Raw genomic sequence first — 19,371 nt, 5'->3', positions numbered from 1 at the left:
CTTTTTGGCTATTTTCCCAACCGTGTAATCGATGTTCTCACTAATGTTGAGTTTATCATCGATTTTGATTCCTAAATACTTAAAAGTACTGACTTTGTCAATAGCTTCGCCGTTTATATTTAGAAGTGGTAACTAATTGTTTTGAAAATTCCTTCTTGAAATCTAATCAAGGAAACCAGATTGTGGGATATTTCGCTATAAAATTTCCATATATCTTCCATATAAAAAAGGGATTTTATCTTGTAGCAAAACCACCTATGTATGAAAAGCTGCCCATAATAAAAGTAACTAAAAACAAGTAAGGAAGGTTAAGTTCGGGTGTAACCGAACATTACATACTCAGTTGAGAGCTATGGTGACAACATAAGGGAAAATAACCATGTAGGAAAATGAACCGAGGGAAACCCTGGAATGTGTATCAAATGAAAGGCATTAAATAGTATTTTATGAGGGAGTGGGCCATAGTTCTATAGGTGGACGCCATTTAGGGATATAGCCATAAAGGTGGACCTGGGTTGACTCTAGAATGCGTTTGTACGATATGGGTATCAAATGAAAGGTGTTAATGAGTATTTTAAAAGGGAGTAATCCTTAGTTCCATAGGTGGACGCCGTTTCGAGACATCGCCACAAAGGTGGACCAGGGGTGACCCTAGAATTTGTTTGTACAATATGGGTATCAAAAGAAAGGTGTTAATGAGTATTTTAAAAGGGAGTAATCCTTAGTTCCATAAGTGGACGCCGTTTCGAGATATCGCCATAAAGGTGGACCAGGGGTGAACCTAGAATTTGTTTGTACAATATGGGCATCAAACGAAAGGTGTTAATGAGTATTTTAAAAGGGAGTGGGCTTTAGTTCTATAGGTGGACGCCGTTTCGAAATATCGCCATAAAGGTGGACCAGGGGTGACTCTAGAATATGTTTGTACGATATGGGTATCAAATTAAAGGTATTAATGAGGGTTTTAAAAGGGAGTGGTGGTTGTTGTATAGGTGGTCGCATTTTCGAGGTGGTTGCATTTTCCAGGGGTGACCCTAGAATTTGTTTGTACAATATGGGTATCAAAAGAAAGGTGTTAATGAGTATTTTGAAAGGGAGTAATCCTTAGTTCCATAGGTGGACGCCGTGTCGAGACATCGCCACAAAGGTGGACCAGGGGTGACCCTAGAATTTGTTTGTACAATATGGGTATCAAAAGAAAGGTGTTAATGAGTATTTTAAAAGGGAGTAATCCTTAGTTCCATAGGTGGACGCCGTTTCGAGATATCGCCATAAAGGTGGACCAGGGGTGACCCTAGAATTTGTTTGTACAATATGGGTATCAAAAGAAAGGTGTTAATGAGTATTTTGAAAGGGAGTAATCCTTAGTTCCATAGGTGGACGCCGTGTCGAGATATCGCCATAAAGGTGGAGCAGGGGTGACCCTAAAATTTGTTTGTACAATATGGGTATCAAAAGAAAGGTGTTAATGAGTATTTTAAAAGGGAGTAATCCTTAGTTCAATAGGTGGACGCCGTTTCGAGATATCGCCATAAAGGCGGGCCAGGGGTGACTCTAGAATTCGTTTGTGCAATATGGGTATCAAACGAAAGGAGTTAATGAGTATTTTAAAAGGGAGTGGGCCTTAGTTCTATAGGTGGACGCCTTTTCGAGATATCGCCATAAAGGTGGACCAGGGGTGACTCTAGAATTCGTCTGTGCAATATGGGTATCAAACGAAAGGTGTTAATGAGTATTTTAAAAGGGAGTAATCCTTAGTTCAATAGGTGGACGCCGTTTCGAGATATCGCCATAAAGGCGGGCCAGGGGTGACTCTAGAATTCGTTTGTGCAATATGGGTATCAAACGAAAGGAGTTAATGAGAGTTTTAAAAGGGAGTGGTGTGAAGGCGTGTTCCAGATATCGACCAAAATGTGGACCAGGGTGACCCAGTACATCATCTGTTGGATACCGCTAATTTATTTATATATGTAATACCTGCCAAGATTTTAAGGGTTTTTTATTTCGCCCTGCAGAACTTTTTCATTTTCTTCTACTTAATATGGTAGGTGTCACAACCATTTTATAAAGGTTTTTCTAAAGTTATATTTCGCGTCAATAAAACAATCCAATTACCTTACTATGTTTCATCCCTTTTTTCGTATTTGGTATAGAATTATGGCATTTTTTCATTTTTCGTAATTTTCGATATCGAAGAAGTGGGCGTGGTCATAGTCGGATTTCGTTCATACCAAGATAAAGTGAGTTCAAGTAAGCACGTGAACTAAGTTCATTAAAGATATGTCGATTTTTGCTCAAGTTATCGTGTTAACGGCCATGCGGAAGGACAGACGGACGACTGTGTATAAAAACTGGACGTGGCATCAACCGATTTCGCCCAATTTCACAGAAAACAGCTAACGTCATAAAATCTATGCCCCTACCAAATTTCAAAAGGATTGGTTAATTTTTGTTCTACTTATGGCGTTAAAAGTATCCTAGACAAATTAAATGAAAAAGGGCGGAGCCACGCCCATTTTGAAATTTTCTTTTATTTTTGTATTTTGTTGCACCATATCATTACTGGAGTTGAATATTGACATAATTTACTTATATACTGTAAAGATATAAAATTTTTTGTTAAAATTTTTCTTTAAAAAATTATTTTTTTTAAACGTGCGCGTGGTCCTTCTCCGATTTTGCTAATTTTTCTTAAGCGTACATATAGTAATAGGAGTAACGTTCCTGCCAAATTTCATCATGATATCTTCAACGACTGCCAAATTACAGCTTGCAAAAATTTTAAATTACCTTCTTTTAAAAGTGGGCGGTGCCACGCCCATTGTCCAAAATTTTACTAATTTTCTATTCTGCGTCATAAGTTCAACTCATCTACCAAGTTTCGTCGCTTTAGCTATCTTTTGTAGTGAATTATCGAACTTTTTCGGTTTTTCGAAATTTTCGATATCGAAAAAGTGGGCGTGGTTATAGTCCGATATCGTTGCTTTTAAATATCGATCTGAGATGAGTGCTCACGAACCTACATACCGAATTTCATCAAGATACCTCAAAATTTACTCAAGTTATCGTGTTAACGGACGGACGGACGGACGGACATGGCTCAATCAAATTTTTTTTCGATCCTGATTATTTTGATATATGGAAGTCTATATCTATCTCGATTCCTTTATATATGTACAACCAACCGTTATCCAATCAAACTTAATATACTCTGTGAGCTCTGCTCAACTGAGTATAATAATCAGTGCTCTTACTGTTAAATGATCCGTTGATACGCATTCGTATTGTACCCTGACACAATTTCACTAGATAATACATTTGTATTTCTGGCTAATCAAGAAACAATTTTCATCACTTCCTTTGCTTGGTCTGTCATTCGGATGTCGCACAATTCATAGCATATGTACATTTATTTAGTACCCTACAAGTTTTGTGACTTTCTTGCGCGTATTGTAACGCTGATTGTGTAATAAGAACAGAACATATTCTAACGCCCGCTGAAATAAAAAGCGTTTCCAAAGAAGTTGTCAGGAGGAAGAGCAGGTACAGTGGGTTGTTGGAATCTGTGCCGGACGATCCAAACAAAGCACTTTGTGAGACGTGTAATAATGCATCGTTTCAACTCTGAATCAAACATATTTGAAAGCTAGGATTCCCCTTTTATATAAAAAATACTGTTCTCACGTCTAAATAATTAATGTACTACAGGTAATTTTCTATTTTATTAATTTAAGTATTACACTCAGCTGACGATATCGCTTCTGTAGCTGGACAGATTTAGATCTCGAAGCTTGACAAACCGCTCATCAACAACACGACAAAAAAAACAAAAATTTAAGGAATATTTCATTGGGCCATGAGTGCAGGCGTTGACGCAATGTCCAAGAAAAGAAATAACCCCTTTAAGCCCTGTGGGAATTTCATGGGATTTTTAATTTAAGATGTGGGAAATTAGGGAATTTTTTTAATTTCTGTGGGTGATTTTAAAGAACTTACCTGGCATCACTGAATCTAATACGTTTCTTGTTTTGGTTTGCTTTTCAAATATTTGGCTCTTCTTAGGGTTTTCTTGGAAGATGGTTAGATTGTAAAAGCATGTATGGAGGAGGACTAAATACGCTGCCACATTGTACGCCTACTTAGAAATGGCTTATCTTTAAGAGAGGAGGATTCTCCCTTCAAACAAAGTCAAAACACTTAGTTGCAAACACACGGGCCCCAGTTGTTAGTGTTTGACAGACCCTCAAAACAGCTCTGCTTAAATATAAGAAAATCATAGTCCCAACTGCAATGCCGACCATATCAAAACTTATGTGTATCTTCCCAAGAACTGCCACAAAGCAAGCCATAAATAAATGTACAAAAATATATATACTATTTGTAGTTTTTTACGGCTAAAGCAACAACGGACTCATCTAGAATTGAAGAAAAATATTTTATCAATATTTTGAGTTTCAGTAGTTGTAAAAGGCATTCCTTTACTTATTGCGCAGCAATAAAGTCCACCACCCACTAAGACAAACTATTGAAATAATTAAACGGAACCGCATCAAAGGAAGCACTATTAATTTGCGGGATGTAGCATACCCAGCGAGAAATGGAACATAATTTATTACAGGCCTTGAAAACGGTAACTATCGGTGTTTGTTGCAAGACCAAAGAGTTTGTATTTGTTAAGAGCGATCACTCGATACTTTTGCAACAACAAAGCAACTAATTCATGCCGAATGTTTTCTCAAGGAAGTTTTGGATAGCTGTCTTTAACAGCACACATTACATATTTATGCGGTGTAGTGCCTTTGCGTAATTGCGATTTTTGGAAAGATAATTAGTTAATTAATTTAATGCAATCATTAAAATAAAGACAAATACGCCTCGAAAATGTATATAGAAGTTATTTTTATAAATACATACATATATCTGATAAAGAAACCAGAGACTACCTTGAGAAAACATCGAGTAATTTGCCAAAGTATCGAGTTACGGATCTTAACAAATACAAACTCTATGGCAAGACCACCAAAAACTTTAGGACGATTAAGTGGCAACCCTATGAAGCAACAACGCAACAGCCAAGGCGAATTCATTACAGGTGGTGTTATGCCATCAGCTGATTGATTCTTCTTGATAATTTTCCATACAACGCCTTGTACTACAACATGTCAGTTAATCGAAATCAATGAAAATTTTCTTTTGACTTGACATTCTTCCGCACAGCGAATTAGTTGAATTCGCTTTGCCACCACCTAGTATAGATTCGCCTTGGCAACAGCTTTTGCATATAAAAAACGTAAAGTGTACAATATTTGTAAAATGTTTAATCACATAGTTAATCAAAACCAATTTATGACGTCATTTTTACCCATGTTTATTCATCTACATTTGCAACTGAGAAAACGCTCATGGAGAACTACGCATAGTTGTAAATGTGGAGGGATAGTGGAGACACAAACCTTTTCGTACTAATTTTGGCCGCACCAATTTCATAAGTGTAGATAAAATAATCCACTTAGCATTACATATGAAGTTTAATTGCATATGTATATACATCTAAATATACACAGCTAGTAATAGAGAGAAGCTAAGGAAATAGCTACCTAAAATTTTAGCAGAAGGTGCTTATCTTTTCTGCAATACATCCAAGTCCATTAAGTATAATGATTAAGTTTTTCATTTTTGTTTCCGCCAGCTCGTGGGCTCGTCTATTTGCAGATGACCACAACTCCATAAGAACCCCATTGGCTTACATCAACAGCCGCATCAATATTTTGCGGCAGAAATCAAAGAGACAAAGCAACTACAATATGGCTACATACAAAATATTCTAAATCATGGTTCAACTACTATATGGTTGGCTCATCTGTACAATAACAAAATATGTCCGTTCAAAGTGTCAAAATCTGTGTATTGGTGTTGGTGCGAATGGTATGGAATGGAAACATAAAACTTAGCAGTTTTTGTATGTGTATGAAAATGTTGCCAATGTGTTGGTTTCATTTTGAGTTTGCCATCTCCTTTTGACAATCCCATCGACCATGCAATGAAATAAATAAAATCAGCTGATGAGATGAGCCAACCATATAATTGAACCAAGATTCTAAATGAAGAGAAATTAATTTCTAAATTTTGTGCAATGCCAGACATTGTGGAGACTTCTAAAACAAGATCTGGCAGCTGGTAAATGCAGAAACCACAAGTGCACTAAACATATGTACATCGCTGTGTTCATATACTTATGGATGTGTGTATGTGCATTTGTTTCTGTGGAAAGTACATACATCGTAGGGTTATGGAAATCTTTGCCGAGAGCACGCAATTGGCAAGCATTTGTTTATTTTCATTTTGTAATGAGTTAAACAATTCAAATGCACTCGCAGCATGATTATTGCCTGCGTATGTTTCTTAATTTGCCAACATAGAGTCAGGAGCATAAGCACACATTCATTCAACACAGGTATACATATACACATAAGTTTTACACTTAAGTGGAATCGAATTTATAGCCACAAACTTTTAAACAAGGCAGTTTCTGGGTGGAATTGAGCTCATACTGCGCCATAGAATGTTGCATGCCTCAGATTGAGTTCATACATATGTATATCCTATCCATCCTATATGTATGTGAGAATGTGCATGGGTATTTATAATTGGAATGTGTATGTTCAATGAATTGAACGATTGTAGGTCGATTTTCTTGACCTAACAACTCAGACAGTATGTCGCCATTAGATACAGTGCCGCAATGGCGCATTCAGGCAGTCAGCTTCTTGGTTGCATTTGGCAGGTGAATTTAGGGCGTTTTGCCCGATGACCTTCCATGTAACGGATACGAGAACAGGAAAAGGTGTTGCTTTTTATTTTCATGTACCAAAAATCTTCTGAGTTTCGGATTTTTTGCAGGTTTTCTATGTAAAGGCAATAAGCCAAAGTTGTAAAAGTTCGTAAGTGCATAAGTAAATATGTATAAATACATACATATATAAGTATTGCATATATAAGTATTGTTGTCGTGAAACGTTTCCACATGCAACAATTATACTTTCCGCAAGCCGTGTTTATACCAAGTGTTGCATTGAATAGCCGTAATAGAGCACTATAATACGTATTTTAAAAAATGCTTTTGAGGCTCCCTGATGTTTGTATCCAAAAACGTCCCGCGGTTTAAGCTTAGACATACCTGTGCCACCTTTTATAAGCAACGCTGCTCAGTAGGCCACAGCCCGCTGTTGTTCGCGCCTCCAGCTCAAAAGGCTGCTCCAACCCATCACTACAATCTCCATAGCATTAATAGAAACAATGCCTAGCATCAGCCCCTGCCATCATCTCCCCCTTCTCTTCCGGCACACGCTTTCGCGTAAGATGGAGCATCAACTTCATGCCTTGGTCATAGCCACTTTCGCAGATATTCTGGGCTTAACAATGGCAACCCTCTGACGGGTGCGTTCGTTGCACCAAAACACAATAACCAACCCAACAGCACCAGGTATACCGCCAGCAGTTGGATAGCACAAACGACTAACCCTAAATCCATGAAGACGTGTCCACCCGTCTTTAGGCCCCATAGTGACGACTGCCTTCCCGGTGCACTTAGGAGTTCTGCAAAATTGTGGAAATAACTCGTTGCTTGAGCACAAATAATGTATTGTGTACTTGCAATGACTACAACATCCATAGGGGTAATTGGGGGCGGCCTTGCATTTATCACCCATCACACCGTGCAATATAACCTATTTTACCCTAACGTCAGCTGCAGGGTGGCGGTCTTAGATTTCTAGGCATAGCTGTCTGGTTAGGCGATATCAACCTTGAAGTTACGAACATTTTATTCCTTCTGCCACCTGCTGTTGAAGAAGCTATCCCCCTGACATCAGTGCGCTACTCAGTAGTAAAAGCCCGTCTTATTTTTGGCGATTTTATTGCCCACTACGACTGCTAGCACAGCCCTGCTAAGTGGCATAAACATACAGATAAATTACGGACTGAACCAGCCAAATACCTCATCACAGGACGGTGCTCGTGGCACTTGATCTGTCAAAAGCTTTGCCACAGTCGACCACGACATAATACTCCAAGATATAAAAGGTTCACCCCCACCCCCTCATCTAAAAAGCTGGACCGCAAATTATCTGAATAGTCGGCAAGTGTCGGTTCTTTTCAGGAGCTAAACCTCAAAACCTAGGAGAATCAAATAGGGGTGCCGGAAGGTGGTGACCTATCCCTCTTTCTGTTTAACTTCTACATATCAAAGCTGCTTTCTCTACCAGAAGGTAAAGTTAGGTTTGGTTGAACTGCCAGGTTCATGAGGACCTCACATAGACTAAATTGTTACCCGGGGTTGTGTAAAACTGAAGAACCTTATCAAAATCCTGCACCTGTTATAAAATAACTCCGTCCTCTTGGCAAATATTAGAAGCTTTCTAGGACCTATGCTACTTGCTGCTTCCAGATCTGACAGCTGATCAATCCCAATAGCTGGAGTCTTAGCCTGGCAAGCGCAGGGCACGAGCACAAAACGGGCTCCATCGTTTCCTTCTCCAACCCGCACTTCCTACATCTGCTATCACTGATCAAGCCTAATTTGAATGCATGTGAAGCAAGAAGGTAGTGTCCAGTCTGAATATTTGTCATGAGTCTACAGTCCTCTCTTTTTAATGATAGGAGTAACTTTGTTAGTGTAAGGTTGTAAGACCTACACATTGACACTTTGCAATCTGATTGGGACGTCTACCGATCAAGCTTCGAGGGATGCGCCATTTTTAGGTAGTTCATCCACTTTTACAATTCCATATAGATGTATGCTTCTCCCTGTCCCGATTCTTTTCAAGGTTTGAAAACAATCTAACACAGATGCTGTGCTATGCGAGATTATTGCATAATTGCTGCTTGGCTGTCTATATAAAAGTTGACGCTGCTGCAGTTTAAGCTATTTTCTTCCAGTGTTTCTACACCTTTGGTTACGGATGCTACTGCCACCCGAAAATTTCTACAGTGATCTGGCAACTTGTAGGATCAATTTATTTCCGGATCAGAGCTGTATACCGAACACCCTACTCCTTCCACTACTTTAGAAACTTCGGTGTACACATGTATCGCCTCGTCCGCATTTTGGCACCCTTTCCCCAACCCTCCACTTCTAATGTGGATCTAAAGCACATTCGAAGCGTAGATGGGTAATCAGGTAGTCTGTTTGTCCTATAATTGATGATGATATCTACTATGGCCGTTTGCTCTGCGTTCAAGATGCCCAGAGGCACTGAGCGTCGTTGCAGTTGTTAACGGTACATTTTTTCCCACCAAGTCTGTAGGCGGAACGCGCAAAATGGCATACAGTGCAGCCGTTGGGGTTGTTTTCAAGGCTCCCGTAGTGCAAAGCATTGATTCTGGATACTCCCTCTATTTTTATGAGGTAGATTCTTTTTTGTGTGGCTGTGCACCAAACAAGGACTCCATAGTATAGGATAGGCTTTACACTCGCTGTACATACCCGATGAGACAAAGAAGGTGATAAATCCCACGTACACCCCAGCATTCTTTTACATGCATAAAGTGCAGTCGAGGCCTTCTACTCTCTCTCCTCTACGTTGAGCTTCCACAACAACTTACTGCTTAGAATGATTCCTAGATATTTTGTGCAAGGCCCGATACAATTTGGGACATTTTACCTCTTAGTAAACAAGATCATATCCGTCTTCTCTGCGTTGACTGTCATCCCGACATTAGATGCCCAGGTATGCAAATCCCGAAGCGTCCGATTCCTCAAAGAGCTAATCGTTGGAAGGCAGTTTCCACTTGTGACAATTGCAACATCATCTGTGTTAGCCGTAAGTTTGACGGGTACCTCATCGAAACGCTTGAGCAGTTGGTTGATGACCAACGCCCACAGCAGAGGTAATAACACTCTGCCCAGCGGCGTGCCCTTGTCCACTGATTTCGTCGCCTCATACAATACCCATTGTGAAGTAATGGCCAAGAAGACTCCTAGGGAGTCTAAGGAGTATGTTCTTATATTCCATGGCTTCCTCTATGTTTATTACCACCCTATGCAGTGCAATGTCTACCGACTTGCATTTGGTAGATGTCGCAAAAGGAGTTACCATCATTTCCTATGCCGACTACTGCACGATGATCGTTTTTTCACCTCTCGCTGACATTATCACCGACCATTTCCATGGCAACTCTGTTTACGATGTGAAACGAATAGATGGATTCTTATGACCCTGAACACCAAAAGATCTCAATATACAGGAGAATAATGAAATGCTAAACTGACGGTTTTCGCTGTAATGCCACAAACCGGGGCATCCCAGAAAACTGTTGGACCTAGCACCGCCTCCCAGAGCGATAATGAAACATCTCCATGAGTACTCTGGTGATATGCAAACAGAGTCGGTAAATAACTTCGCTGGATTGCGCCCGGTGAACCCTTTTATCAATATACATAATCCTACCCTTGCAGAAGAAGAAAGCACACTTCTAAGAGAAGTCATCCTGGCCCCAACTTCATTCTGAATACAGTAACAGGTTAAAATATATTGGAGTGGCCATGCGAATAAGCGCAGTTTCGGCGTCGGATTCGTGGTGGGAGAGAGACTTTGTCGCCAAGTGCTGGCGTTCACGCCTGTGGACGAGCGTCTCGCCGCTATTCGAATAAAAGCAAAATTTTTTAATATATCATTCATCTGCGCCCATGCGCCGACAGAGGAGAAAGACGATGAGGTGAAAGACACTTTTTATGAACAATTAGAACGCACATACGAGCGCTGCCCCCGTCATGATATAAAAGTCGTGCTTGGCGACTTTAACGCCAGGGTGGGCAAAGAAGGTGTTTTTGGCCCTACAGTCGGAAAGTTCAGCCTACACAATGAAACTTCTCCTAACGGACTGAGGCTGATTGACTTTGCCGGTGCTCGAAACATGGTCATATCAAGCACGAGGTTCATGCATAAAAAGATACATCAAGCTACATGGCTGTCTCCTGATCGAAATACTCGCAATCAGATCGATCACGTTGTGATAGACGGACGGCATGCCTCCAGTGTTTTAGATGTGCGAACGATCCGAGGACCTAACATCGATTCGGACCATTATCTCGTTGCAGCCAAAATACGCACCCGCCTCAACGCGGCTAAAAACAAGGAACAAAAAACATAAGGAAAGCTAGACGTCGAAAAGCTTCAATCACAACAGACTGCCAATGATTTCGCAACTCGACTCTCACACCTGCTCTCTGAGGGCACAACTCATCCTGAAGGAATACAGGAGCAGTGGGAGCATATCTCCAAAGCACTTCATACTGCCGCCGAGGAAAAAATTGGTTACCGGCGGCCACGAAAAAACAACTGGTATGATGAAGAATGCCGCGTTGCAACCGAAAGAAAAGACGCTGCCTACAGGGCTACGTTAAAAGCGAGCGCGACAAGAGGAGTGTGTGAACGCTATCGTGAGTTGAAAAGGGAAGCGAGACGCCTTTTCAGGAAGAAAAAAGCAGAAGCAGAAAGGCGTGAGTGCGAGGAGCTTGAGCTGCTAGCCACCAGGAATAACGCCCGAAAATTCTACCAAAAAATACGGCGACAGACGGAAGGTTTTAAGACCGGGGCAAACTCCTGTAGGAATGAAAACGGCGACCTTGTAACTGATGTCCAGAGAGTGCTTAGATTATGGAGGGAACACTTCTCTGCTCTCCTGAATGGAGGCAGCAATTCACCGCGCAGAGATAAAGAACCCGATCCCGCAATCGATGATGATGGAATATATGTCCCCCCGCCCGATTATGACGAAGTTAGAATAGCAATAACCAGATTGAAAAACAACAAGGCCGTGGGCGCTGATGGATTGCCTGCGGAGCTATTCAAGTTCGGCGGCGAGGAGTTGGTAAGGCGCATGCAGCAGCTTCTTAGCAAAATATGGGCGGACGAAAGCATGCCCGACGGTTGGAATCTAAGTGTTCTTTGCCCAGTCCACAAGAAGGGGGATACTGCAAAATGCACCAACTATCGTGGAATCAGCCTTCTTAATATCGCATATAAGGTCCTTTCAAGTGTATTGTGCGAAAGATTGAAGCCCACCGTGAACCGGCTGATTAGACCTTATCAGTGCGGCTTCAGACTTGGTAAATCTACCATCGACCAAATTTTCACAATGCGCCAAATCTTGGAAAAAAACCCGTGAAAAGAGAATCGACACACATCACCTCTTCGTCGACTTTAAAGCCGCCTTCGACAGCACGAAAAGGAGCTGCCTATATGCCGCTATGTCTGAATTTGGTTTCCCCGCAAAACTTATACGGCTGTGCAAAATGACGTTGAGCAACACCATCAGCTCAGTCAGAATTGGGAAGGACCTCTCCGAGCCGTTCGAAACTAAACGAGGTTTCAGACAGGGTGACCCCCTATCGTGCGATTTCTTTAATTTGATGCTGGAGAAAATTATACTAGCTGCAGAACTTAACCGCACTGGAACAATATACTATAAAAGCGTGCAATTACTGGCATATTCTGATGACATTGATATCATCGGCCTAAACACCCGCGCTGTTAGTTCTGCTTACTCCAAGCTGGAAAAAGAAGCGGTAAAGATGGGTTTGATGGTGAATGAGGACAAAACGAAGTACCTGCTGTCATCGAGCAAAGAGTCAGCGCATATGCGCCTTGGCAACCACGCTACTGTTGGCAGCCATAATTTCGAAATAGTAAAAGACTTCGTTTATTTGGGAACCAGCATCAACATTAGCAACAACATCAGCACTGAAATCCAGCGAAGAATCAATCTTGCCAATAAATGCTACTTTGGACTAGGTAGGCAATTGAAAAGTAAAGTCCTCTCTCGGCGAACGAAAATCATACTCTACAAGTCACTTATCGTACCCGTCCTGCTATATGGGGCAGAAGCATGGACCATGACAACAGCAGATGAAGCGGCTTTGGGAGTGTTCGAGAGAAAAGTTCTTCGAAAGATTTATGGACCTCTACGCGTTGGCGATGGCGAGTACCGAAGAAGATTTAATGATGAGCTGTACGAGCTATACGCAGACATCAACATAGTCCAGCGAATTAAAACGCAGCGGCTGCGCTGGCTAGGCCATGTTATGCGAATGAAAGATGATGCTCCGGCCAAGAAAGTGTTTCTATCGGAACCCGCCTATGGAAGCAGAGGTAGAGGGCGGCCCCCACTCCGTTGGAAGGACCAGGTGGAAAACGATTTAAACTCCCTTGGTGTGACCAATTGGCGCCGGTTGGCGGAGCGAAGGAGCGACTGGCGCGCCTTGTTGGACGGCCATAACCGTTTAGACGGTTAAGCGCCAATTAAGTAAGTAAGTAAGTAACAGGTTAAAATTTTACTTGTACCCAACCCCGACATACGCAATGTATGTCCCGCATATAATGGTTCTCCACATGACACCAATCGTCTTTTTAATTGCAATGTGGAACCAGCGCCTCTAACACCAATGTCTCTATTGTAGAAAGCTGTTGAAACTGCAAGTTTTCTGGACTTCTTTAAGAGGATATTAATGACAATTTTTGTGTTCGGACCTATTTGATGGGACGAAGCACTGATACAACAACAACAACTAAATACAATTTTAGTAGCAGATTTAAGCCGCGATTGCACAACCTATTATTATTCTGTCCTTCATGCCGACGGTGAGTATCGAAGGAGGTATAATGACGAGCTGTATGAGCTTTACGTGGATATGAAGATAGTGAAGCGAATCAAAGACCAAAGGATTCGCTGGCTTAGACATGTTATGAGAATGGACGAAGACGCTCCGACCAAGAAAGCAATTGTATTCTCTTTCTTTTTCAATGAATCTAAAAAATTTATTTTTTCTTTTTTCGCTGTGCCTCAGAATTTCGAAATTACCCTATTGAAAGGTAGCCCTTCATCATCTGACATTGATGTTCAACAGACCAAGAAAAAGCATGAACTTTGAAATATTCAACTTTTTATTAATTAGGCTGTGGAGACTATTTTAAGTTTTTTTCCAAATTCTTTATTAAAAGTACCCACAAAATACCGAAAAGTCAGAACTTACAGCACGTTTGATTAAAACTATAAATCAATATCACTAGAATAAGTGAGAAATTACACGCTATAGTAGTAGGTAGAACCGTTGCAGCTTCGTTTTACTGTTCGGAATATCTTCTCCAGCATCAGGCTAGAGAAATCTCACAATATTACAGCGCCTTGGCTGGAGGGCCGTTATGGTTTCGAATGGTTCGAACACTTCCTGTAGAACACTGAAAGAAAGATACTGATTAGACTCATTTGTGCTGCTTTAAACCGCCCAAGGATCCATGTATCACCTAAGGTTTTCAGGCCAATCAGTCTATCTGCGTTTCTGCTTAAAACGTTGAGCGCTTGATTGATCTGTACCTACGGGAAAGGGTTACTGTTCGCTTAGCAGCATGTCTATTGAAAAGGCAGACCAACGAAAACTATCCGGTTTTAAAGCACATAGCAAGGGAGCCCTCGAACACAATGGGTATGCTCTGGGTGGCTCCCTAGACATCGAGGAGGCGTTTAACAATGTCTTACCTGGGGCCATCTGGGTTGTGGTAGTCAACGAGCTGCTTGTGCAGCTGATGACCTGGCTATGCTAGTCAGGGGCAAATTTCTGGGCACCCTGTGGACTGGCGGTCAACCCGGGAAAAACGGAACTGGTTCTTTTCACTAGGAGATATAAGATGCCTGTTTAGAGAACTCTCCCGACCAACTCCAATGGTACCCAGTACTCTCTGATATGGTTAAATATTTAGGAATTATTTAGGACAAGAAACTGTCCTGGAGACCGAATGTGGAAGATAGGGCCAGGAATGGCGCGGTTGCTTAGTACAGGTGCGGGGAGCTATCGGTAAGAAATGGGGGCTCTCGCCAAGAGTAGCAAGGTAGTCAAACCGATTCTGCTCTATGGGGTGCTGGTCTGGTGGAATGTACTGAACACGGCGAGCACCACCAAAATATTAGTGTCAGTACAACGAACGGCGCTGGTTGGTGTATAAGTGGCGCTCTTAGAATAACTCTACCGAGACTAAAAATACCCTTCCTCTAGAATTCTCTAATTATTAGAGTTCTTAGGTCTAATCATTACGGAGGGGAGACACTAGGTCAATGGCATAACGTCAATTAAAATTTCAACAAAGTCAATTGAAATTATGACCATATGAAATGGTCACACTATCAAATTAAAAATGGTTACAATATCAACGATATTGACATTATGACCATCCTGCTTGTCCAAAATGGCTATATGTCAATTATTTTTTTTCGTACCTCCACGTATTTCGCCTGTGGCGGTACTTTTCGCAATTCTGGTTTTATTACAGTGCGAAATAAAAATATATTCAACTAAACGTCTAAGCCATCCCGTGGAAAGTTTTTTTACTTTTGTGCTGATCTCTCAGTTGCTGTATTTTTTTTTCTAAAATTGTCATAAGATCAAACGGAAATGTCCTAATTGATCATAAAGCCAAATTAAGAAAGGTTATAAAATCAGTTGACCTTGTGTCTGTTTGAAGTGGTAATTAAGCTAATTGAAGTGGTCATAACATCAATTGACCTTTTGGCCGTTGGCCTTATGGGAACGCACCAGTTAGTACAATTCTTAGGTCTATTTAAACTATACAATAATAAAATTTTCGAACACGTATTTACGATTTAGTTATCAAAATTTATGTTAGTTTCCTTACTCCGCATTCCGATCGTATTTTATTTATTATACCAATGTATCAATGTACATATGCATTTTTCGAGTTCATACCTGGTTGGTAGCACCATTTCACATCGAAAAAATTCGAAAGTTTAATAGTATTAACTTCAGGTTACTCGAAAAACTAAAGGTCTATAAAAATATTTAAAACTCTTTACTTCAATTAACAAGTAAACAAGTCAGCCGTGACTAGATGGGCTCATTTATAATGGATGTGCTTCTACTCAACCTCACACACCATAAAATTGATCGTGTTATTGTGGTGTAAATGCTATCATCTCCCATTGATGACAAACAGAAACTTTACAAAAGTGTATAGTGTCAAAAATCGCATAAATCGCCATTAACGAGCAGTGGTGGGTCGTTAACAGCTTTTTAATCGCGGCAAAAGGTCACGTCGCGTCGATATTTTCAATGCATCGAACCTCGAAAGTGTATGAGAATTTCGGATAATTTGATGTCAATGGCGTGTGTCGTCAATATCTAGCATAATCGGGGCGGATGCTCAAGATTCAATGTGCATCAAAGATGCATGCAGATATGTACACACACATATACACATCTAAATATGTCAAAGATGCTATAGTGCGTACGCCTTGATCCATTGACGAAACACTTTTAATAAGCGGGAGTTATAAATAGTTGATCTGTTTATTGTGAACACGCTGTGGTGCTATGTGACACGTGCTGAGATGCGGATTGATCGTGTCGATCAGTTTGCTGACGCACTTAGCGGTGTGTGTTGAGACATTTTCATGCCACAAGCTAATAACATATATCTTTACATCTTTAGATCTACATAAGTGAATGTGAGGATTAACGCCCTCTGATCGACAGTTTGTTTACATGTCGATATATTGTTATTTTGATAGTGTTTTGACTTTTTACACAGATTCATATAAATATGTACACAGTAATGTTTATTGTGTGGCAGAACAAACAAGCCTAATATAATCGATCCTCCTATGATAATCCATGAACTGGATGCATAAGAGTTTCTGCTAAAACAATGGAATTTCCACGTCAATCAATGTACCTTCTCCATCGTTTATACTCAAGTGTCACATAGAGATTTATTAGAATATATACATATGAGGGTACGTAATACAATGCAACTGAATACACCCGCCAAAAGAGCATCACCTTATACAACACTGCCTTTGTCACGGAAGTTAAAAATTATAAGGACTTTAGTTGTATGCACCGTTCATTTTGATACATCTTATTTTTCTGCGGTCGATGCGGTATGTTGGTGGTGTCCTAACTTCCATACCAAAAATGTCATATTTAAATCATGGGACAAGTAAGTAAAACTCACCAGCTTTGACAGGTGCCATTCAGAATCGACATAAAATCTGTAGATGCTATCAATATATAGAACAAAAGAACAAGTAAGGACGGAACTATCTTCGGCGGTGCCGAACAGTTCGTCCCTCTCATGAATGGAGCTGAGCAATAATCTTATCACAGTCGACTTGCAGATGCCATTCGGAGTTGGCGTAGAACATGTAGGTCCGGTACCGCCAATTTGCAGAAAATTTAGAAGGAGCTTGACGCAAAATGGAAGAGAAACTCGTCCTAAATCTCTAAATCTAAACTGAGAAATTGAGGAAGATGTGAAAAAAATCTTTTCCGAAAAACCGGTTGTATGGGGGATATATGCTATAGAGGTCTGATCAGGTCGGTTCCTACAAATGTTTAATCGGGGACCAAAATATACCCGTCCAACAAATTTCATAAAAATATCTCAAAAATTGAGGGATTAGTTTGCTTTCACATAGACAGACGGACATGGCTTTATCAACTCATCTCGTCATTCTTATAATTTCGGTATATTTATTATGGAAACGGCACTTTGCGACATTTCGCATTGGGCAAGGGGTAAACCCAACAAAAACCTAACTTGACCTGTTCCCTACAAAGGCAAATATACCCTCCTTTAACTTGCCGAGGCTAAAGGGCAATACGTTAAACATATATTGGGAAGCGAAATATCTTGGCATTATACTCGATTCGAAATTAAACTGGAGAGGGAACGTTGAGATGAGATCAAAGTAATCTCTAGCAGCATACTACACCTGCAAAAGGGCTTTTGGGCGGAACTGGGGACTGACACCAAATGTTATTCATGGCATGTACAGCACAGCCATTCGACCGATACTAACATATGGAGCTCTGGTCTGGTGGAAGGCGCTATAAAAAAGAGTAATGAACAGAGGGAATGTCAGGCGCCGAGAGCAGCGCACCTCAGGAAATGTCTTCCACTTAACGGCTCTACAAGTCTTCGTCCAGGGATTAGCCACTAGAGGAGCTCTATGACTAAGAGAATCCAATATGTGGAAAACAGCTAAGTACAGACACGCAACGATTCTGGATGATATGACGAAGAAACAATTAAACGGAGTAATAACCGACCTAACATCCAAAACCGACCACATCACAGGGGTTTTGGACTTCCAGGTTCAGAACATACGATACCCTTCAAGGGAGGAATGGGAAGTAGGCCTAGACAGTGGCAGCGGCATCACAGTCTACACCGATGGCTCCAAAATAGAGAAGGGAACTGGAGCTGGGATGTACTCAAGGCATCTGCAGTTAAGTCAATCATTCGGATTTCCAGACGCATGCAGTATATTCCAAGCCGGGGTCTATGCCCAAGACAGAGCAGCAAAGCTGCTTCAATATAGTGCGGTCTCCGACACCGACGTAACAATATTTGTTGACAGCCAAACCGCCTAAAGGACTATAAAGTCCAACATAATAAAATCGGGCATCGTGCGGAGGTGTAAAGCCTCTCTGGCTTCTATAAGTCATCTCAATATCTCCCTTTGCTGGGTCCCTGGGTACGGCGGCATTAAAGGGAATGAACTCGCGGATGAGATGGCTAGGAAAGGGTCCGATTTAGACATAATTCAGGTGGACAGCTCCGCCCGACAGCCGCTAAGTTATCTCCTGGCGAGAATCGATGAATATGAGAACAGGGCAACGGACTTGCTATGGACCAAAAGAGTTGACTGTGAAGTCTCAAGGTCCTTATAGCCATGCTTGTATAGGAAAGACACCAGCTTCGTTCTCAAACTGAACAAATCTGCGGTGAGGGTACTTACGGGTGTCATCACAGGTCATTGTGTTATCGAACCAATGCTCCGACGGTGGCGAATACCAACAAGCTCACTCTGCAGAAGCTATCAGTATGAGGAGGAAGAGGAGTTGATCCTACACTTTCTCTGTCGATGTCCGGCGCTTCAAAGAAGAAGGCTCAGATTTCTGAGCTCATGGTTCTGTGACAGCCTGGCAGAGGTTGGGAAGGTGGACGTCTCGCTTCTTCTTGGGTTCATCAGGGAAAGCAAGTTGTTCGTTGAGGACCAATAGGAAGTAATAGGGCTAAATGAATTTGCCGACACCCTGTACTTACTGAGGGCACTCACAATGGACAAAAATATCTCCGAGTGGAAGTGTGCTAAATAGCCACGCACGCCCTCTTTACTTAACCTAACCTATTATTGGATCTATATTTTGAGATTCGTGGCAAACTTAATATACTATTTCATTTTGATGAAAGCTAGAATAAGCTTACCGCGAATAGGAAGGGAAAAGCTCGGTCTTAATCTCTTCAGAGGTATACTTTAAATTTAAAGCCTTAAAAAGAGAATAATGAACTTCTT

The sequence above is a fragment of the Eurosta solidaginis genome, chromosome 5, assembly GCF_040869045.1.
Source record: "Eurosta solidaginis isolate ZX-2024a chromosome 5, ASM4086904v1, whole genome shotgun sequence".
In the NCBI taxonomy this organism is placed as follows: domain Eukaryota; kingdom Metazoa; phylum Arthropoda; class Insecta; order Diptera; family Tephritidae; genus Eurosta; species Eurosta solidaginis.
Note: the sequence above shows the minus strand (reverse complement) of the source record.